General features: G+C 38.7%; 2 long non-coding RNA genes across 3 annotated transcripts; both read left to right on the top strand.

The window, feature by feature from the left end:
- The first annotated feature begins 421 nt into the window (after positions 1-421).
- On the top strand, positions 422-2,887 carry LOC124275781. Its single transcript, XR_006898352.1, has 3 exons — positions 422-494; positions 1,070-1,223; positions 1,588-2,887. It is a non-coding gene; the product is annotated as an uncharacterized LOC124275781 (long non-coding RNA).
- Positions 2,888-6,115: 3,228 nt separating this feature from the next.
- On the top strand, positions 6,116-23,688 carry LOC124275778. 2 transcript variants are annotated; one of them, XR_006898351.1, is made up of 5 exons: positions 6,116-6,350; positions 7,114-7,295; positions 9,529-9,613; positions 15,137-15,139; positions 23,679-23,688. It is a non-coding gene; the product is annotated as an uncharacterized LOC124275778 (long non-coding RNA). The 2 variants fall into 2 exon arrangements; XR_006898350.1 differs by having other exon boundaries at positions 9,418-9,613.
- Positions 23,689-24,831: the final 1,143 nt, after the last annotated feature.

Below are 24,831 nucleotides of genomic sequence, written 5' to 3'. Positions count from 1 at the left end.
ACATGGATGGTGCCTGTGTAGATGGCTGTAAGTCTGCTGGACCATGGCAAACTTGATGTCTGACACCCTGCAGTACAACGTGCAAGGAATCACTGTGTGCCAGTCAAGATGGTTCGTGTATCCACGGCATTGTAACCACAACTGGGGTTATCATGGAAACAGGCAATGCCACAAGAAGTGTATCAATTTTAAAGATGATGGCTGTGACATCGATATGGGAGATGCAGATATTGTCAAGACGGGTGGAGGGTTGGCAGACAATTGCACCCTGACAACGTCAAGGATGTCCCAGCGCCTGTCACAAGGGGTTATGGAAAGCAATGCCACAAGAAGTCTCAATTTTAAAGATGATCTAACATATGAGACTAAGGGAGAGTTGAGATCCATGTCCCAGCGCCCTGTCACACATGTGATGAAGATGGCCGGCGAATCACAAGCTAAAGGTCATACCCACACATCATCAGGTTCAAGCGGCTTACACACCTACACATCTGGTTCGTGTCTATGTGTCTTTTACCCATGCGCTCAAATCGGGTGTTATTAGTAAAGTCATATTAACTTGGCTTGGAACAATGCCAGGTGTTTAACACCAGCTGCAATGATTACCTGATTAATTATTTATTAAGTCTGCAAGTTAAGCGAGTTCTTTAATCCTTACTGAAGCAGATTGAGAGTTAATCCTTTGGACTTGTTTTAAGGCCACGTAATGACGAATTAGCATCATGTCTCTTGAAAATCAGAACAAAAATGATTCATACTTCACCTTTATATATACCCTCCAGATAATGATGATGATAATAATGATTAACGGTTTTACATATGTGTCGCATGACTTAAACAGATTGGGAAAACAAATTGCTCGCTATTAATTTAATGACATTTAAATTAATTGCTTCCACATATCATATTTTCTTGCAGCTTGAAACAAACACCATGAAGCTACAGTGAATGTTAGTATAACAGTTTGCTGCAAATGATGCCCTCCAATCAGTGTATGCATGTTATATGTTTGCCATTACATATTCCAGATGCCTATGGTTCATATTGGTATGGTATTTCTATTCATTAGGTAAACTGACTAATGGAACCTTGGATGAATCCGAAACAAATGCGCCAGGAGCTGGTGCCGTGTTTGGTGCCGTGTTTGGTGCCATCGTGATAGTCTCACTGGGTATAATCGGGGGGTATACTGGTCTACAGAAGACGGCATTGTAACCACCGAGGTCAGTTCGTATCATTCTTATCAGAACATGTTTCAAGCACTACATATAACACGTGAAAGAGAAGCATATCCCTCCAGATTGAATGAACCTCTTATGCAGACTTCTATGCAGAAGTTTAAATCGAAATGTCAATCTGAAAGAAAATGAAGTTGAAATCATTATTGATTTGGCCGTTTAAACAGTAGTTGTATGTTAATATGTTAAAGGACCTCGATCATTACGCATCATATGGTACTCTAATATGACAATATACAAGTTCCTTCATCCATTTTCATGTGACAAATGCATAAGAATGTTATTCCTAAGACATTTGGGATTCAATACTGTTTCAAATTCTTGAAGAACGTTTGCATCGTTGTTTAAGATGTTCGTGTGTCACAGGGACCTGAAGCAGTTTTCCTGTCACAGCCAGAAGAGATAAGCCCACAGACTGACGCCGAACACGAATCAGACTAGTTTACAGTTCAGGACACATCGGGTTCATCCAATATCTGATGAAACATTTTTTACACAGCCATGAAGGTTGTGTTGATGACAAGTCATGAGGTCCTATCCTCCCTGTACGAACTACAAAGGACAGGGACAAACTGGGCTATGCTGGTCAGCACATGACGAACGTCAACTCCCTCCTCGATAAGCTCACTCCACGCCAGGGTGTCATCAGTTGCCGGGAACATCTAGAGCAGGATCGTGACCTGAATGAGACTCTAATAACGCTGACACGTGGTGAAACTCACTCATTCTGATGTTCATTTGACGCTGTGTAACTATTGTGGCTATGTTATTGTATCAAACATTATGAGGGAAGACAACATGACACTTTATTGATATTAGGATTCAGTCATATCTATAAGGTTGTATGTAAAGTGAGGTAAGGTGAAACTGATTCAAGGTTGCGTTCAAGACGATTTCTCTTCCACAGCAACGCGCATAATGTGTATAATGTTCTCTATACTTGACCGGACTGATACAGTCTAGGTTTAGACCACTGGGATAACAATGCTAGTGTGAAAGGGATACATCTCTCACTCAAAGAATTTCTGGTAATTAAGAATAATATGAATACATGAGAACACCAATGGTCATATTGTAAAAACTCTGATTCCTTAAGACATGGTAAGGTAGTCGTGGAGTCGTACAATAGACTTTGCTTTCAGCAGATATGTCATTTATTGCTCATCTGTATATGTTCCTAAAATGTAGACTTGGGTGCAGTGACAAGAAGAAAACATGCAGCAGTTTGCCTGTATTGTATTTACATCATAAGCATCTTCCTTCAGTTGTACACTCTTCAAGTTGTAAAATTTGTTTTTGCACAAATTGTATTGGCGTGAAAAAAGTTGAAAAGGAATGAGAACACATGTCTATATTACGACGTCCCTTCTTCTTTGTATAACCCGTGAAGATCCGGGTTAGAATTGATCTTCAGTAACCCATGCCACTAACGGGATAGGATGGTCAGGCTGGCTGACTTGGTTGACACATGTCGTACCCCAATTGCTGTATCAGCTGCCATATATTTGTGACTAACTCATTTGCATTTTATTACAACATCAGTAGCAGGACGACGTCACGAACTGAACCCTTGTAGAATGCACACACACGTATTCTGTAAATTCGTTGGTAACCTTCCACCTGAATAAACCGACATGCATAATATCAAAGACATGTTTAAATGTATTTTTAAAAGGGTTTAACGCCGCGTAACACTTAATAAGTCGAACGCCGTTGTGTTGAAGTTGAAGACACCTACGTATATATTTACGAGGTTCGACACAAATGTAACATAATGACTAAATAAGGAATACACTGGGACAAAGTTCTTACTTCGACACAAATGTAGCATATGACTAAATAAGGAATACACAGGGACTAAGCTCTTACTTCGAAACAACCATAACTTCGACATCTCTAAGGTCGACTCAACACTGTGTGACTGCAATTCGTGGTTTAGCTGACAATGCTTTTTTAGACAACATTCTGAAGTTAACAGGCATCACTAAAGTTTGAGCTCCCGCAGTTAGTTCGAATAGAGCTTTCTTCTTTAATGGGACCGTCAAATATAATGTGTGCTGCCATTAAGCCAAATACCCTTTCATTTCATCTGCAGTAAATGGGATGATAAAGCAAAAATGTACAAATGAATTTGTAAAGCAATATATATATAGCTACCCGGTATGTCATACAGAAATACGATTATACTGCGAAAAGCTTGGGGCATACCGTCAGTAATGAACTTCATACAGGGAACTCAAAACCTGCAGTTCTCTTTGACATGTTTGATATGGCGTCTGATTTTACTCAAATAATGAGCAGGGCGTTTAAATAGCGCCAACTAACACTCAGAAGTATAGTTCTTGCCTTTTCTGTTGCAGTATTCGTAGTAAATATTTTCCAAATAATGTCATATATCCCGGCTGTAATTCATTGGTTTTTCCATCCAGATAGGTAACGATTTTGCGCTCCTTAATATCGTTGCCTCAGCCCACAAAAGACATTTCCATCATCTTGCTATTTTTTCTCATTTTCGTAACGGGTAGTTGCTAAAACCATTGTCCATAATGTCCTTAATATTGTAAATGTATGGGTTTACCTTGCTTGGGGTTTTACAGCTATTACACTGAACAAAACCAGTGAAGTTTTCTATTTATATCCATTAGGATTCGAACCCGGACCTTCGGCGTAACAAACGACTTTTTCCAACACTAAACTTGCCCAGAACTCATAAGAAAGACCATGATCATAACCTTTGGGTAAGCGTGTATTCAGTGCCTTTAATGGCTGCGGCGTTTAATCTTAACATGGACTGAAGTGTTGCTCAGCACAGATTTTACAAAAACAAAGTTAACAAACCGCCGAGATATCAGATAAGCTGCATGTCAACATAAATTACGCAAATATTTATATGAAAACTCAATTACTATTAGGTCTATTGCGTACAGGTACGCTTGAAGTTTTGCAAATACTCAATAAATTTGATCTTACATGCGTACACACATGAATGTCACTTTTTAGCTTGCGTACCGGTGGTTGGATAAAATAACTGAGGTATATTGAGATGTCTTATTTCAACACATGAACTTGGCTACTTGTGGTCTTTCTTATCGTTTCTCATATTACAGATCAAATACGAATAACAAACACGTAAACCAACATTTAAACTTTATAACTTTTATACATATTTATGGAAAATGTTCAAAATACCCAATTGAGTTGGATTGGAGTGGGTACAATATACTTGGATACTCAAAGGAAAATTAGGATACCCAATTGAGATGAACACAAGCGAGTACATAACTCAATGACCCAAAAGTTATCTGTAGCTCTGACTTTCACAAACAACCATTCGGGGTAATCCACGTAGTTAAAGCTCCATAAAACATATATTGTGTGGTTGCACCAACCATGCCAACAATAACTTCGGTAAAAGTATGTGTTCAGTGAGTGTTAAAGGTCACATGCAACGTAAAACACAACTTTGCAGATTATGATACCTGCGAGCTTTTTATATGTTATGACAGGAGATAAACTGTTTATATAATTTCATTTGTCTATTTCACCACACGTTCTTCTTACCAAGTCACTTTCTCAGTTCGATACTTAAAGCAATGTCATTATTTAGCGTTGACAGAATTTCTAACTGTGATATAGAAATGTCGTTGTCACAGACAAAACTCAATGTCTGTTTTATTGACACCTATGTGTCTGCCTGCCTGTCTGCTAATGACCATATTCAATACACAACTTCGATCACTGACCACATGCAATTTGAACTTAACACCAATCAGGCTATACACCATAAACAAAATGCATTGATTTATTGCCCGAGTTCGGTCTCTGTCACATTATGTAATTACACAGACAGGCAGGTGTGATACTTGTACACATGACATGTTATGATGTCTGTTGATTGCAAAATGTTATACACAAAAAATGAGCATGTATTTACAAAACCCAACATCTCTATATATACACACACAATGAGCCGTGAGGGCATCTGCAAATGAACCAGCCGTTACACTTGAGTGCACACCCACCCGCTCTGACTGGGTTCGGTATCCCGGCTGCTTCGTTTCTTGGGAAGTAAACCCAAGTACACAATATTGCACTTTTGATTTGCGATTGTACGCTTATAATTTTGTTTATATGTTTTTTCATAACCAGCAATGTATATTATATGTCATGAATAAGTGATAATTGTGTTTTAATTATGTTTGATTTTTGGTTGCATGTGACTTTTAAGTATTGCATTCAACTTGTTTTTGGTACATTGTGTGACTGTTTGTGGAGTACTGTGCTGTCAACACTGTGTCGCTAGTGGGCTCCCAGGGAAACCCATGTGGATTCCGGGAAGGACTGCAGTGACCTTCAGGGCCTTGTTATCAAAGCAGTCGCTCAAGGACCTGTCACCAAAGCAAACAGATCTTTACGTAATGAATGTTATAAATGTCCACCGATATTTGATAGAAGGTTGGTAGGCAAATATGTATGTTCCTCCAGATGAGCATAGGTGTTGAGATACAAGGTGCAAAGATATGTTTGTTTGTTGTTTAACGCCACACTCAGCAATTTTTCCAGCTATATGGCGGCGGTCAGTAAATACTCGAGTCTGGACCAGATAGTCCAGTGATCAACATCATTGACATCGATCTACGCAACTGGTGAGCCTGACCACTCGATCCCGTTAGTCGCCTTTGACGAGAAGTATGGGTTGCTGAATCGACTAAGTCTAACCTGGAACTATATATATGGTGCAAAGAAGCGAGGGGAGCACAACTGAACTGAAATATATATGGCCAATGAACATGTTCAAAACATGTCACTAAAAATACATTTTGGCTTCTGTGTTGAGTATGAGTTTGTCAGATGACACAAACAATGTATGATAAACAGCACACTCCTTTGAAAGCACATGATTGCAGTCTTGAAAACCTTGAACTGTTAAATACAGACTGACCTTGTGTTTACCAAGTATGCAAATGCAAACATTATACATTAATACACGTCCAGTCACGTGATTTTCACAACCGTGTAGTTCCTGGACTGACGTCAGCACCTGCAGTCAATGATGGTGGATGGATCGATGGTTTCAGAAAGGTAAGAAAGAACACTCATCAGAGTGAGTGAGTGAGTATGGTTTTATGAAACTTTCAGCAAGATTCCAGCAATATCACGGCGGGGACACCAGAAATGGGCTTCACACATTGTACCCATGTGAGAATCAAACCCGGGCCTTCGACGTGACGAACGAATGCTTTAACCACTAGGCTACTCGAGAGAGTGAGTGTCGCTGTCTTCGCGCTGATCATTTCCAAGTACATTAAACATAATGCGTTGGCACGAGTGTAGTTTGTTTGACGTCAGCTCTTTAGGTCAAGATCACACTAGTTACCGAGATGATCATTAGCTGGCTTTGCAAATAGATTTACCTATGGCCACACACACAGGTGATTCATATCAGTGTTGGGGTACCCAATGAGCAATGACATGTATCTATTATTAGGTACCTCGGGAAAACCAGGGTATGTTATCGTGACGAGAGGGGGAGGGGGGAAGGGGAAGAGAGATTTCTCCTAAAACCTTTGTACTTCATGATTTATGTGCAACCGCACCCGCGCCCCCAACGCACGCACACACACACACACACACACACACACACACACATTGTCACGATAACATTGTTATTGTATGTGGGCGTAAGGGACGAATCCGTAAGTCATTTGAATGTAAGGGTTCGGTAGAGGAGGGGGGTTCACATATATAACCAGGGTATGTTATCGTGGCCGACCGCGTGCGGCTCGAGGGGTGGGGGGTGGGGTGATTGTAGTGCATATCCTCCTGTTACTTAAAACGAGGTTGTCTGATTTAATCACACGTCGTTTTCGATCAGGATCAAGGAACTTACTGGATTAACACTGTTGTTACAACTGTGACGACGTCAGACACCTGTATGGAACTGAAGACTTGCTTCATGCTTGCCCACAATCTATCAAATTGAATGCAGTTATGGCCAGTATATCAAATCGGCGTCTACAACAGGGATAGCACTTGATGACCCCACGGTGTTTAAAGGTCACATGCAACGTAAAACACAACTCTTTAAGATTCTGATACCTTTCGGGATGGACTTACAGTAACAAATGATTAAAAATGAAAAATAAGGCGATGAAAAAACCCCGCGAAATCGGAGTTCAAAAGATTCACTAAGTTCATCCCAGCTGGGGTGAAAAGTGGTTTCAACAGCTGTGCGGCGCTGCGCTCATGGCGCATGCGCAGTGAATAGGTTCGCGCAGCTTGGAATTAGTTATTTGGGGTCTAGGTCAAAAGCCTCTCGGAACAAAAGCCCCTCGAAAAATGACCAAAAGCCCCCCATTTTATGTATTAATGGGAAAATAAGACTAAACATGTATTAAGACAAGAAATGATTGATGATATGAAACATTGTATTCCTTCAAAATATAATGACCCTAAATACAATATAAATTAATACGTAATTAGCAAATAATTCTAGTGAATAAGAAATAAATTTCATCAAACGAATGAAAACAAATCAACAAGAAATGATTAATAAGTGAAAACATGAAACATTCTATGGCATAATCAACACAACCTAATGGTTTTGGCCTATGGAGGAAAGAAAGTCCTCAGTTCTGTTTTAGGCGGCGCTGTGCCTCTGCAGAATTTCCAAGTAAGAAATTATCACATTTTCTCCATTTCCTTTACATTGGTATGATAAAATACTTAAAATACTTTATAAAATATATACGAGCCGTAAGAAATGTTCATTCTTTTATGAAATACATGAATCGAGCTTTGGACAGGGGTGCTCAAATTAGCAAGGGGCTTTTGTCCATAGGGGCTTTTGGTCGAGGGGCTTTTGTACCAAGGGGTTTTTATCCTGAGGGTCTTTTGGCCGGTCCCCGTTATTTGAATTATTTAGCGTCGCACGCACAGCTAAAGTATTTCGGCGACGGGGTAGTACACTTATTAAGAAATGAAAGGGAACAAAAAGTAGAAATTTTGAAAGAATGGTGTTGGAAGCTATGATGTGAGCTATTTTTCTAATCATTTGTTGATATTTCACATTCGCAAGCTTTTATATGTTATGACAGGAGATTACCGATTTAACTGTTTATACAATTTCATTTGACTGTTTCACCACACGTTCTACTTACCAAGTCACTTTCTCAGTTTCATACTTAACATCAACGTCATTATTTAGCATTGTCAGAATTTCTAACTGTGATATAGATATGTCTTTTCACAGACAAAACTCAATGTCTGTTTTATTGACACCTATGTGTCTGCCTGCCTGTCTGCTAATGACAATATGCAATACACAACTTCGATCCCTGACCACATGCAATTTGAACTATATCAGGCTATACACCATAAACAAAACGCATTGATTTATGGCTCGTGCACCTGAGTTCTGTCTCTGTCACATTATGTAATTACACAGACAGGCAGGTGTGATACTTGTACACATGAAATGTTATGGGGTCTGTTGAATGCAAAATGTTATACACAAAAATGAGCATGTATTTACAAACCCCACCCGCTCTGTCTGTGTTCGGTATCCCGGGTGCTTCGTTAAACCCAAGAACAAAATATTGCACTTTTGATTTGCGATTGTACGCCATTTTGTTTATTTGTTTTTTCACAATCACCAATGTATATTATATGTCATGAAGAAGTGATAATTGTGTTTTAATTATTTTGTTGCTATTGTTGTTGCATGTGACCTTTAACCTGAGTATGTTTGTTAAGTTGCTTGATATACCTTGATATGCAAGCATATATTGAAGATGCTGAATAACTGTGAGGTTACATGGACAAACGATATATACTCTTTCATTCCTCCATAGGAGATTACAAGAACAGCAGGGGAAAAATTAAATTAGATCATGGATAGTTTGTTACTCGTGTAATTTAAGAGTAAATATAGTGGCAGAGGCAGTAGAACCCCTCGATGAGCACAGACTGGTACAGCTGGAGGTCGTCTTCCTGCAGGGTGACTGGGGACTGACAGGACAGGATGCAGGATGCTAAGTCTGCGTCAGATCTGGTGTGGAGACTGACACTCAGCTCAATTGGGTTGATACTGGTGATGTTGCACCACAGAGTGTCTCTCGCAGACTCGTTAGCAACACAGCAACATACAATATGTGTTAACCGGTCGTTGTGATCACAGCCACAGTCAGAACAGGTACCAGGAACTTTGTCTGGGCGCCATGCAGAACACATTTGCACTAGGAATGTGCACTTCTTCTTCAGTCTTGGCAAGGCCTTTGCAATCTTCCAGGCTGGATGAGGTTTGATGGAAGAATGAATATTCAGAAAACGCTTCAGGTCTGGATCTGACGACGTGCGGTGCAGCCACTTTTCCTGTATAGCTTTCTTCACAGTTCTCTTCCATGATGATTGAGGCATAAACCGATGAGTCTGTAGGAAGGAATGTAGTTGGGGCAGCAGATTATAATGTTCAAGAATTTGGCATATATCCGGAAGGAATCCTTGAGTATGTCCTGTGCATTTGTTCTTGAAGGCATGAAGTCTGTTGAGGAAAACCTGGTGTGCAAGGAGATGGTGTTGGGTATTGCAGAGGATACCAAAGAAGAACAACTTTCTCATATGTATTGCTGCTTCCAACGGGCCATCCTATCAATGAGTTACAGATGGCTGTACTTGTTGATCTTGGTAAGCCTTGGCACACTTTTAGGCAGAAACGTTGGGCTCGTTCGAGAGTTATAATCTCGCCTTTAGTAGGGTTACACCACAACTCTGAGCCGAATAGGGCCCTTGGGATGCTTACAGTTCTTACGAGGTTTGCACTAGTGATGGGGTTTAAACCTTTACAGTGGCAGCCAGACTTCATCAGCATCATCGTTGAAGATTTCATTTTGGAGCTTGCACTGACCATCCTGTCCCAGGAGTTGAATTGTGAATTAAGACTCACACCAACATGCTTGAGTGATTCTGAGATTGGTGTTTCTTTTGAGAGAGGATTATGTTGCAATCCGTCTTTTTGATTTACCAAATAGCATTACATTGCTCTTAACAGGTGAGAATGTGAATCTCCATTGTTTACTAAAAAGTCTCACAAAGAGCGACCATGTCCTAAAAATTGTAAAAGAAAAACTGTTTTGTGCCTTTATTGACTTCTCGAAAGCGTTCCATAATGTATGGAGGGTTGGGCTCTGGCATAAACTACTTAACAATGGAATTAAGGGTAGATTTTTAACTCTTGTTCCAAATATGTATGCTAACATCAAATCGTGTGTACTATCAAACAATAATATGTTGGATAACTTCCCATGCTACTCTGGCGTGCGCCAAGGTGAAAACCTTTCCCCACTTTTGTTCTGTTGATTCATAAATGACCTGGACGAATTCCTTACTAATGATGGATGTACATCTGTGAGTCTTCCTAACTTCCCAGATATTGATATGAACCTATGTATTTCATTTATGATTCTACTTTATGCAGATGACACAGTCCTTTTTCGCTGATTCAGCCCCTGAACTTCAACGTACTCTTAACTCATTCCATAGATATTGTAACATGTGGCATCTAGAAGTAAATCTAGATAAAACAAAAGTACTTATATTTGTGAGCGGTCCAGCAAAATACTCTAAGCTAAAGTTCTATTATGGAAATACTTTGATTGACATTGCAGATGATTACATTTATCTTGGAGTGACTTTCAATAAAAACCGAAAATTCAATAAAGCAATAAGATAACTTTCAGACAGCGCATCTAAAGCTATGTTTTGCCTTTTGAAAAAATCAAGAAACTTTAATACGCCTATAGATTGTTTACTGAAAGCATTTGATATTATGATTTCACCGATCTTGCTTTATGGCTGTGAGACATGGGCATATGAAAATTTACAAGTTATAGAGAAGATTTATTTGAGATTTCTTAAATTAACTATTGATTTACGCTACTCTACCCATATTATATTGTATATGGAGAACTAGGGAGAGTTCCCCTTTATATATTAGCCGCTAAAAGGGTAATCTGTTACTGGTATAAGCTACATTCTGTTGGAACTACTCGCAAACTATCAAAATTGATTTATAATTATGCACTTATCCTAGGCGCTAGAGAAAACGAAGATGATATTTGGACCAAATATGTAAAAGGTGTACTTGATAAATGGGGTCTATCTTATATATTTCATAAACCCCGTAAATGTTTCATACCAATGGTTAACCTCTCAGGTGGAATCAATCCTAAAAGACTAATTTTACCAAAGTTGGAAAGTTGAGATAGAAAATAGCCCTAAAGGTTTCTACTACATATACATTAAAAATCTCCCGATTTTAGAAAATTATCTCCTCCTGCCGGCTTATGTATCTTTACCAATTTTAAAATACAGAACCTGTAACCAAAACCTACCTGTTGAATTTGGCCGTTGGCATGGCATTGATCGTGAAAATAGAACCTGCAATCTCTGTAAATCGCCTGCTGTAGCAGATGAATTTCATTATTTATTTAAATGTGAAGCTTTTACTGAACAAAGAAAAAAATACATTCCCATTAAATACTTATCCTTCCCTAATCTAATAACTTATAAAAACGTATTCCTGAAGCAAAACCTTGCATAATCAAAAAAATTAGCAAAATACCTAAACCTAGTTGATACAAGTGTGAAAAAGACTAAGATGAGTATATTGTACAACTATGCTGTATTTATATTGTAAAACTATAATTGTACTTTCTGCCATCTTGCCTGTATATATATGTAAATGATTATAATGTTTCTCTTGTACCACCAAGAATGGTTCTTTTGAGAATAAAAGAGTTTGAGTTGAGTTTGAGTTTCTGCGATATCAAGTTATTATTTGCGGATTCTACAATGTTTTGCAGGCAGTTAAGGTTTCCTTATCTATGATATTGAAAGAACAACTGTGTATATCTTTACTGTGATATTGTTTACATAATCAGATACAGTATCCTTATCTATCATAGTCAAAGAGGTACATATTCTACTGTGAAATTCTTTACATATTACTGTTTCTTTATCTATGATAGTCAAAGAGTTATTATGTAACATTATGAATTTGGCTATGACGGGGCGTGGTTTCACTGCGTCTCCTGACGGGGATGCCCAATCCTGTGGACCCTCTTAAGTTTCATATTCTGGCTGCCCAGGTGTAATGTAGACTTGATGAACTCTCAGAGAACCTCTTGGGAACTTTCAAAGTCGGGCTAGTTTCGGTTTTGGGGATGTTGCTACAAATAGGATTATCCCTCATCGATATACATCTTTTATCTTTGACAGTTTCTTTGAGTTGCAAGTTCTCCTGACTGAAATTACGGTTAGTGGATATACTCCCCATAACAAGATCTTTGAGTTGCAAGTTCTCCTGACTGAAATTACGGTTAGTGGATATACTCCCCATAACAGGATCTTTCAGCTTATTCAGATCACGTTGAATATTTGTATTTCTTTCTCTTCCAATCGTCGTAATTGTCGGCTACAAACTTCACGCTTTCCTCAACACATGAAACACGACTATTCACGTCGTCGACTTTTAACTCGAGTGTTGCCACTTTTGTTTTTATTTCGGAATTACCATTACTTTAATGTGCAGGAGTTCTTTAAAGCCGATATAATGGTACATATCAAAGATGTTTTCAGATAGATATAGTTCTATTCATTATATGTAAGTACGTGATGTCCTTAATTGTTAATTCATTCACTCGCAATGCTAGCTGAGAGCAGGAGTTCAATTTAACAGAGTCTGACCAATTTTCTTTAAATGCGAATTATTGGCACTTATCAAAGTCGTTTTCAGATGTATATTATTCTATTCAATAGATGTAAATACATTTCATGGTACATATGTGACATTTTACTCACCTCTTACCACCCGTACTAGTGATTGATACTGTGTTGAGAATGTGCTTTACTTTGAGCAGCCTGTATGTTTTTAATACTACTGTTTTAGTCACAACTACTGACAGACACTATGTTGAGCGGGTGAGAAACTGACATTTGGGATATTACTGATGTTGCGGCTTCGAAGATGAAATGCGAGTTGATTACACCCTGCATGCTACGAAGCCATGAAATTTGCATATTATGGGTCAGAGGAATATTGTAAGCGGTGACTTGTGTGCATCGTGCCTTGAGATGTGGGACTGATTCGAAGGACATGTGTCGTCACACTGACGTTCCTCCGTCTAGCATACAACGACATTTAGCATTTGAACACCGAGTACTAATGAAACACTCAATACAATCAATAGTCTAGGTATGCATGTGTCAGACATATCTAGACTCGATGAATACGAACCATGGCAGTGTGTACTTAATAAGTACAGCGGTGTTGATATCGTATCACTTAACGTATTTGTGGAGGTGTGTGTACAGTTGTGCACATGCTTGTACCAAGCCCTCCTTACTGATTCATTGTTTCGAGTCTCTCGTTCGTGGCTAACTGAGAAATATAACATACATGCCTAAAGGAATACTTCATTCTTAAGCAGCGTAATTTGTAATGAGAAAACATATCATTGTGAACAAGTTTGTATCATGCAATATGTGCTGTTTATCTTAGGGTTGCAACAATATGTATGTGTATCAAACACATATATATATACACACAAACAGAGACGGAAGTGTTGCCATCATGAATATTGTCATAACTCATGTCACATTGCATGTGGCGGATTTAGTGTGTGGGTACACCAACTACAAAGTCCGTTGATAGTAATAAACAGTGGGGGTTGCATTACACTCTAATTTTTCAGGTCTTAGAAGTGATACACATAAGGAAGATAGTTATTTTATGGATGTCAGCTTCTTTATTATGAATATACACAACGTTTCGAGTTTATCCTTACTCTTCATCAGATGAATGAATAGTATGAAGCAGAGAGTGTATATAAACATGTAAGAACAACAAAAGTTATAAGACAACAAAGATGCAAGCTAAACAATGGAACAATTGGAAGCCAGTACTACCAGTTAATTAGCGCTAAAAGGGCGCCAATACTTAACTAGAGCTTAATTAGAGCTGAATAGAAGCCAACGCTTAGCAGTTGAATAGTGTTGATAGGTGATGAACAGTAGACAGCTAAAGCCGGATTAACTTATAGGGAATAGCGCTAATAGATAAACACAAGGGAGATGACAAATAGAGGCCAGAACAAAACAAACAGAATTCTTTCAGGTCAATGAAGCCGGTACGAGTTTGTGGTGAATTCATTTGTTTTTCAATCTATCACTAATGGGATTTGGGTGAAATTCGTGTTCATTCGAGGAGGGGCCATATGTTTCCTGACTTATATTAGGAGAGGACTTATCACGAATGGATTTCACCAAAGTCTCCCTGTTATCAAAGTAATCTTCACGTAATGTTTCATGCACTGGCGACAGTTTACGTCCAGCTGGACATTTAGATAAATAACCAATCTAATGATCTATACTTAGATATTACACCTGACGTAATAATCACAGCGATATCAGCTACTTGACTTGAATTAAAACCCGTGTATTTCCACACATGAGTCACCCAAAATAACAACAATACATAGTGCATTCAACAGACAGTTGGAGCAATGGATAGAGTCGGGTACCTGCTGTCGTTACTCCTTTACCTCGGAAGTTTTGATGGTAAGTGTAACATACCGTTGTGTGTTAACGTTAAGCGATACGTGTGTTTGTGAAATAGATCATTAACCAGCTTTGTGGTGTAAAGATAACCTCTCATTTTATGGTTCCTTGTTTCCATTTTAGGGGTGGTGGGGTAGCCTAATGGTTGAAGCGTTGGCTCGTCACGCCGAAGACCAGGGTTCGAATCCCCACATGAGTTACAATGTGTGAAGCCTATTTCTGGTGTCCCCCGCCGTGACATTGCTGGAATATTGCTAAAAGCGGCGTAAAACCAAACTCAGTCAGTTGTTTCCATCTTAGGTCTTTAACAGCAATAAGTACATGCCAGAGCAATAAATTAACGTTTGCCATGGTTCAGGTACAATTCACTTTATACCCTTTCCGATCAAGTACCCCTTCACGATCCTTAAGATTGTTTGCAAACAAATATGATTGTTTGTGTACTCAAATATTTATGAATGGTTATAAAATTGTTGGTTGGTTTAAGTTCCGTCGAAAGTTTATATCTACTGTAAACGAAAGCACATTCAAATTCAACATCATCTGACTATCCAAAAATTGTCAACAGTTACGACACTGTTTATGATTAAGAGCTGGTTCTCATAATTAAATCAACAACCTTTATTAATATAAATAAACGAATAGTCAATATAGACAATATGGAACATCGGATCCGGCATTTCACCCGAATATATCAAGATTCCTACTCTAAGGCTAATAATCAGCCTAAAAATAGAAGAAAAATGTCAATAAAACTTTCCTCCTCACAATTGTAACATTTGCCATCGTGAACAGTATAGGAATTTAAGGAACTTATAACTTTAAACTTCTGAAGTTTGATCAACCATTTGTTTGACAAGGGCACTGAGTTTGGAATTCCAAATTCCGATACAAATCTCTGGTCACACTACCAGAATATTGGACAAAAGAAAAGAGAGTGCTGGGTACAGCCATGTGACAAACATTAACAATACCAAGGTACAGCCGGCAATGGTCGTTATCAAGGTCATGGCTAAACAATAAGAATAATCTTTCAAGAAAAGGGACACTAATTATGTCGTCATTGGTGTCCCTTTCTTGAAATAGTGTATGGACGAGACTGCAATGTGTCCTGTCCGAGGAGATATTCGAGCATCACAGGGTCACAACTATCTGTGACCGCCATACTGGTGCTTGTTCAGAAACCTGTGACGGTGGATTGACTGGGGTATTACCTGCAAGGATCAAGTCTGTAACAAAGAAACCGGGTGATGTATCCTTAGATGTCAACAACCCCTGGACAGGATTGTACTACAGCAGAACGTGTGATACCGGGCGATGTATCCTTAGGTGTCAAGAACCTTGGACAGGATTGTACTGCAACAGAACGTGTGATACTTGCCTCAACGCAAGATGCACTGGACCGGATACTGTCTCATTGGTTTCTATGGAAACTCGGTTTTTATGTAAACATGTGCGACAAAACGTGCCCTCGATATTATATTACTGGCTGTGACAGAGGAAGTGATATCTGTGAACGGTGCAGTCCAGGTTATCGAGGAAGACACTGCAACCACAACTGTTCTGGAAACGTGCTACAGAGGCAAGGATGGACACAGGCACTGTGATCGTTATACCGATAACTGTCTGGAGGGTTGTGAAGTAGGATGCTCGGTCATCGTTGTGCCACTCGGTGCAGAACATCCTGCAACTCGTCTCGTTGCTATAGTTATGATGGTGCCTGTGTAGATGGCTGTAAGTCTGGTTGGCATGGCAAATACTGTCTGATCGCCATGCAATACAGCGTGTGTGTACCAGTCGAGATGGATCTTGTACCCACGGCTGTATTAGGGGTTACCATGGAAAGCATTGCCACAGGAGCTCTATTCATTGTAAAGATCATGATTGCGACCAGTATGGGAGATGCAGATATTGTCCAGACGGATGGAGGGGGAAGAATTGCGAACTCCGATGTCCCAGCAGCTGTCACACGTGTGATGATGATGGCGTCTGTATGTCTAACAGTGTGACTTGATTTATAGGCAACGTTTTGACGAATGAGCATCATTTCTCATTTTAAAAAAATATTTCTATTTTCCCTCCAGATCCAAGCTGGATTACGTGCTGATATCAAGCGAACACCTAAACTCCATCAGTGATTACGTGCATGTATATATAATGATCTGTCAAATGATTATTATTATTATTATGTTTTACAGATTAAAAATAGTATACAGCAGAGAGTGTTCGGGTGATCCTGGGACAGTCAGGCTGGTAAGGCTCATCATTAGCTCAGGGCCCTACACGCAGCCCAGACAGCGAATGGGACTTCTCCCAGGAAACGCTGCCCAGTTGAACCCACCAAGAACTTTACGGAGAATATGTAGCCTCTGCATTACCCAGAGTGTCAGAAGGGATTTGCTCCCGGTGGAGAACCCGGCACTCTCTTGATCAGCGCCAAGAGATCAGGAGGTACTAGACCCAGGGCACCGAGAACAATAGGGAGTCTGACGACAATGTACTTGGGAAGCAAGCGAGACATTTCAAAGGCGAGGTCCGCATATTTAGCATGCTTTTCCTGAATCTTGCCAATCACGTTGCTGTCAAAAGGGACAGAACATTCAATGATATAAATAAATTCATTGGCTTTATCCAAAAAGGACAAGATCAGGTTTGTTGACTTGAATTCTTCTAAGGCTGTATATGGGCCTATTCCACAGAAGTTTGAAAGCATCATTTTCCATGACGCCCTGGACACGTTCAGGGTCGTACCATGGATAGACCTCGGAGTCAAAGCCACAGGAATGGTGGAGACGGTATTAAAGGAGTCGGCTGGATTACTGGTCTGTTCCACACACTGCATGTACACATGATGCTGCACACAGAAGATTCTCTACAAGTGAACGACTTAGGACTTCACCTGGTGTACTCCCCATCACTGTGGGAGTGAAGAGCTTCCACATTAATCATACCCCGACCTCCAGAATTGATTGGCATATATAACCGATTGAGAGAGGAACGAGGGTGGTGGGCTCTGTTATCAGCCATGATCCTCCTGGTCAGGCGGTCAAGACTCTGGATATCTTGTTTTGTCCAATCAACTACTCCAAAGGAATAGGAAAGGACTGGCACAGCAAAGGTATTGATAGCTTTGACCTTGTTCCGAGCATTTAGCTCTGAGCTCCAGATTTTCTTTAAACGAGCTTTATACTCGGCCCGAAGTTTGTCTTGAATCTGGGCATTCTGGAGCTTGTCTCCAACTTGCATTACAAGATAGGTGTAGGCCTGATTTTCCACAAGATGCCCAATAACTCCTCCCCCTTGTAACCTGACCGATCCATCATTAATCACCTTGCCACGTTTCAGATGAATTACATTTGTCGAGTCCAAATGTCTTGCCAATATCATTAGAAAAGACTCTATACAAGGAGAACCTGCTCTTTCAGATTGGTATCTCCTTTGGCAAGGAGCTCAATGTCATTCATTTAAAGGAGATGAGTAAGCTGTGTTGGGGATCTGTGCTGAGGAGGTCCGATGGTAACCCTTCCCTTTAAGGAGCATAAAGCCCAAAGAATTTGAAGACCAACAAAATAGCAAATGACTGAAGGAGTCCCCTGAATATTCCCTTCTGATTGGAATAGATTCCGAAGTCTGCACCTTATTATGGCAACGATGATTAATGGTTTTACATATGTATCGCATGATTCAAACAGAGTGCTCTCTATAAATTCAATGACACTTGTTTTCAAGTATCATATCTTCGTGTAACTTGCACACAGACACCTTGAAGCCAAAATGATGACCAATATAACAGTTTGCTTCCTATGGTACCCTCCAATAAGTGCATGAATGTTATATTTTGCTGTTACATATTCAAGTTGCATATAATTTATTGTATTTTCATTCCTTAGGTAAAATGGAGAATGGAATCTTGGATGAATCCGGAAACAAACGCGCCAGGAGCTGGTGCCGCTATTGGTGCCGTGTTTGGTGTCATCGTGATAGTCTCACTGGTTGTCGTGGGTGTAATAGTCTACAGAAGATGGCATCGTAAGCACCGAGGACAGTTCTAAACATTCTAGTCAGTACATGATTCCAGCACTTCATATAACACGTTGAAGAGAAGCATATCTCTACAGATTTAATGAACATATTATGCAGACTATGTTTATGCTCTAAATATTGAATGTAGAAACGGTTGCGTATATACAGTTCTCAATAACATTAACGTTCTCCATATCTTAAGGTGTTATTAAGTGTAGTGCCAGAGAGGACAGGACTGGAATACAGCTCGCTATACCCCATGTATAGTGTAATAAGGTACACTTTTGCCCTGAACTATCATAGTTGAATTACGAGGACGCAAGCAGCAAACGGTATTTCTTTTCTAAGATGGCAATTCCTACCTCTGATTAATCTAAGGCAGAGAAAAAAACACAGAAAACGACGGTGTCGGTGACCTGAATTAACAGTCCTCTTCAGGACTAACTGACGAAGAAATCCAAGAGTTAGAGTGAAAGATTCACGAGAATGAAATGCATAAGTTGCATTAACCTGAATTAACAGTCCTCCTTCAGGACTGACTGACGTTCTTTTATTGACGAAGAAATCCAAGAGTCAGAGTGAAACATTCACGAGAATGAAATGCATAAGTTGCATTGAATGATTCATAGAGTTGAAATCCATGAGTCACATTGAATGATTCAAGAAGTTAAAATTCATACGGTTGAAATCAGATGGCTCTATTGGAAGACTAATGATCGCTGTCACATTGAAAGAAACATGAAGTTAAAATCTTGACATGTTTAAACAGTACTTGTTATAGGACCTCGATCATCACGCACCATATGGTACTTTCAATAGGGCAGTATACATGTTTCCTTCATCCATTTTAAGGGACAAATGCAAAAGAATTTTATCCTAAGAAATAATATTTCACATTCTTGAAGAACGTTTGCATCGTTGTTTAAGGTGGTCGTGAGCCACAGGAACCTGAAGTAGCCAACCTGTCACATCCAGAAGAGATAAGCCCGCAGACTGATGAGGAACACGAATGAGACAAGTTCACTGTTCAGGACGCTTAGAGTTCATCCAATATCTGCTGAAACATTTCTTACACAGCCAAGGTGGTTGTGTTGATGACAAGTCGTAAGGTCCTATCCTTTGACGATCTTTGACCATACAAAGGAAAAAGAACAAATTGGGCTGTGCAGGTCCGCACGTGTAAATTCAAAGACGAACGGCAGCTCATTTTTTAAGAAGCTCACTCCACGCCAGGCGTCATCAGCTGCCGGAAACATCAATGTGCAGGATCGTGACGCGAATGAGGTTTCTGATAACGTTGACACGTACTGAAACTTACTCATTCTCATGTTCATTTGACGCTATGAAACCATATGCTGACGACTGTGATTGTATCAAACATTATGAGTGAAGACATTCATTGTGACAGTTTATGATGATAAGTTAACATGATAAATCTAGGTGTATATGTAAGGTTAGTTAAGGTGAATCTGTGTTCAGGGTCGCGTTCAAGATGATTTTTCTTCCATAGCAACGCGCATACACGTGTGTATGGCTGCCTATACCTGTCCGGGCTGATGCAGTCTACGTTTGGAACACTGAAATACAATACGCTAGTTTAAAAGGTTATCACACACGGGGAAAGATTCTTTTAATGAAAACGATAAGAACATATGAGAACATCAATGGTGATATTGTAAACATGCTATCCCAGCGATTCCTTAAGACAGGGTAATGGTGTGGTGGGAGTCGTACACTAGACTGTGCTTTCACTAGATCTTTCCATGATTGCACAACAGTCTATATTTCTAATATATCATTTAGACTTGGGTCAATTCATAGCGAAATCAAACACAAAAAAGCATACTTTTGTCTGAATTGTATTTACATTACATAGCATTCTACTTCAGTGTTACACACTTTAAGTTGTGAAATTGATTTTACACATATTGTATTGATGTGAAAACAGTTTAACATTGGATCAAGATTCAGGGTCAAGTTAAATAAAGGTTTCAAAGATGAACTGAAATCATTCCTTTAGAAGTCTTCACTAGCGCCTCTGAAATGTATCTATCCATTTATCTATATCTATCTATCTATCTATCTCTTTATATATATATATATATATATATATATATATATATATATATATATATATATATATAGACAATATATATATATATATATATACAATGTCGACCTTTAAGCGACATTTGTGCGACATCTTTAGGCGACAGCTGTCGCCCTAAGGATATATTTCTGTCGCCTAAATATCTGCATGTCACAACTATGTTCATTTTCTTTAATAACTATCCCAAACTAGATGGTTGGATAGAAGTTGGTCTCAGGACCTTCGGTTGTGCTTCTTTTGTATTTTTATAAAACTTCAGTGCTGTTATTGAAAAAACAAAAATATCATGTATATAACGTCTGCGACCTTTCGGCGACACGGGGTTTTCTATAAAATTCTCTAAAACCTGGGTATATGTTCAGTAATAAACAATGGAGAAATTATTGTCTAGATATATGCTATTAGGTTTTGTACAGTTTTTTCAAATATACACATCGTTAGGTGTTCGCCATAACATCACTGTTTCGCTCGCAGTACCTTTCGGCGATTTGCCTTCACGCTCCTGTGCGTCAAAAACGTGAAAGTTCAAAAGCGGCAACGTCGAAATGAGCACTTAGCTAATAATTCAATAATGTCTGTAGATATTGTGGGAGCTGACAGACAAGACTAATATGCCACCAAGAACACGGTTAAATACTTAAAACATTTGATACTTCAATCAAAATAACAATGTAATAATCTGTAAATAAATTGAATTCATGTTTCACACGAAGGCCCGTTCACGTTTTGTGTCAAATCGGATCCCGTTTGCTACAGTTTTCGCGCACTACACGAGGTGACTTGGCAGCACAAAGCTATGGAAAATGCATGGTATGTATCGTAATCGGAGTATTTTGTTGAAAACAGCTGCATGTTAAATTGTATCAAAGGCGAGGCCTGTCCCATGACACAATCTATTTCAAGATTTCGCAACTGGAAGAAACTGTTTGCTAGTAACTTGATCGCGATTGTGAGGTCTCGTATCATGTTGTCACTTTGATCCACACCTAGACTATCGCTTAGTCTCTGAATATATAAAAAATGATATTAACAAACAAACCCATTATAAATTGAAAAGGAGCCCCAGGAAACCAGAACCTAGAAAATCTAGGACTTACTTTCATTTAGACTTTAGCTTGCAGAAAGGGGCAAGGCAGTAGGTAAAATAATATTGTGGTTCAGGGACTGTGAGACAGACTACAGTGGTTGGCCATAAGTGAGTCATCATTAAATTATTATTTTAAATATATATCTACCATCTAATAGATAAATAAAACCCCAAAACCAGTCAATAACCATTACTAATTTCAGGAACTAACCAAATCTGTAAGACTTGAATTCAGTAAAATTACTTATAGGCCAAATGTAGAGATAGCATAACACATTACAATCGGTTTTATCACCCACACTGCATATTTTGACTGCATCAGTGCTTGTCACCCTCTGTTAGACCATGGGGTTAATACTCATTGACTTGGGTTTGCTCAAATAATGAGCTGATACTGCAGTGTTGAGGAAGACTTGTAGTTATAGTTTCATGATGTCACTCTCCATTGTTGCTCTTTGCTGTTTCCTCTGATAGCTGAACTACACATTTTTATATCAGCTACACATTTCCTAAATTGTTCATGCAAAGGAAATATGCATTTGCTCTCTTGACCATAATATGTTTCAGTTACATTATTTATATCAAGAGTTTTGTAACTTTCAAATATAGCTTTTTGTACTCCTGCTTTCAACCCTGTCCCTTTGGGTGTTTATGTGCAGTGTATCTCCTCCACTGGTCTATCAGAGTGAAAATATCAGTGTATAGTGATGAAATGTATATTTTGGACCATTTTCATGCTAATAATAATAATTATCTCCATATGAGTACAAAGATTGTAGCCTACCACCTATATTATTACCTACAAGTAAAGGCTGTCTGGGTCAAACCTTGTTTGTTTTTAGTAACCTGAAAACATTTTGTAGGCTGGTTATGAGAAGAATTTCTAATTACCAGATAACACATTTACTGCTGCTGAGAGATCCTAAAAGATAAAACCTTTCTTGCATTTGGCCCAGGACTATAACCTTGTCTGTCCACATGCCACTGACACTCAGCCAGCATAATTTCATGACCAATACATCCTCCTACTCACAGGTGACTCAACTGACAACCATAAATGTTGGTTACGTTGTATTTTTCTGCACTTGGTCCAACACTTGATATAGTTTCAAATGCTAGAGATTTTCCACTTCAATTTGACAAACAAATACATGTACTGATGCACTTGAATCTGTTAATTGAATATTGTGCATGAATACAGTCAAGAGTTCCCTTTGAGCTTTCTCTATAATTCCATTTGCAGATATATCTTTGTATGTTTAATGCAGGAACATTTCTAAAGTCTAAAATCCTGTACATTGTGTAACATATAAAAAAGAGGGTAAACAACAGTGGACAGAAAAAGATTAACTGAAAAGCAAGGATGAATCTCACTAAAGACATTAAGACATGTTATAATCTTATTGGTTGGTCAATAGACCAACTGTTTCTATGCAGGGATATGTTATTAGTCTTTTATGTTTTTAAGGTTACCTTAGCGGTCAAATTGCATAAAAGGGTAAATTTGTTCAAAGCAGGGGTTTCTTAAACAAACATTTTCTTTTTTTTAAAACATGGATGTGAAGTTTAACATTTCTTTCAATACAAACAGTAAGAATTAAAGCCTCTTCCTGCTGTAAGTTACCTTTTAGCAAAGCCATAACAAGAGTTTCAGAAATGCCTCTTTGATGCATCTATTCAAGGTAGTGCTATTCATCATTGGCCCATCATCGGCTAATAGTTTGCACTGTTGACTAATATCAACATCTCTGAACAGCACTGGAGCAGACAGTAATGATATAAATCATAGAATCGATGATTGTTATTATGAATAGTAACTTAGAAATCAAAAATTAAAAAGAACCCTGAAAGACTGGTGAGTTTTTGACATTTATGCATTTCACACTAACAAAATCCTGAACATGATTTAGAGGAAACCCACAATGAAAGACATAACTTTGTATATCGTGTGAGTAAATTGAAACCATGGGAATGTATTATGGGTATTCTTAAATTCCATTCAAATTGACTTGATGGCACAAGTTTTTCCCTTTGGTCACCCTTCAACTCAAGTTCAAGTTGACAAAGACCGCTAAAAAAGTCAGAAAAGGTCTAGCCTGTCTCATAGTTCCTGAACTGCATTATTTTTACTTCCGTCTATGCTTTTCTGCAATGATAAAGACCAATTTAAGCAAGTCTTAGATTTACTTTAGGTTCAGGAAATCTCCCATCTCACTCCTGAGGTCCTTCTCAGTTTAAAAGGAATTGTTTGATTCTATCAATATTATATATATTCAGAGACTCAGAAGTGCTAGTCTCCAGATGGTCATGTTAGACGTGGAAATCCTATCCAATCCAGCTATATTATGCCTGGTAAGTTAATTTTATTTTACAAAAGTTTCTGCATATGAAATATTGTAAATTCAATAATTTATGTGTGTTGTTAGGGTGATAACTAAATCTAGTAGAATTTTTAAATACTTTATCAGTTCAGAAGAAAAAATATTATTTCTTAAGCTCCAGCCTTTGAATTTAAGAATACAATCATTTGGAGAATAATATTGTTAACATTTTAATGTTACATAATGCAGACAATTACGAACGGGATCAAGAGACGTTGAGCTTGGCAGAGGAGAAATGTGATCTTCAAATTGCAGAACTCAGAGGGGAGTCTCTGGAGGCATTCCAAAGAGGAAGGGGTAGGTTATGTGATCCAGAGATCAATACCTTCACGCTAGTAGGTTTAAATTGTGAATACCCTCTTTTGCACAACTTTG

This window comes from Haliotis rubra, unplaced genomic scaffold (assembly GCF_003918875.1).
Source record: "Haliotis rubra isolate DU_JTF1 unplaced genomic scaffold, ASM391887v1 Scf2020, whole genome shotgun sequence".
Classification (NCBI taxonomy): Eukaryota; Metazoa; Mollusca; class Gastropoda; order Lepetellida; family Haliotidae; genus Haliotis; species Haliotis rubra.
The sequence above is the reverse complement of the archived record's forward strand: the minus strand, read 5'-3'. Positions and strand labels throughout refer to the sequence as shown.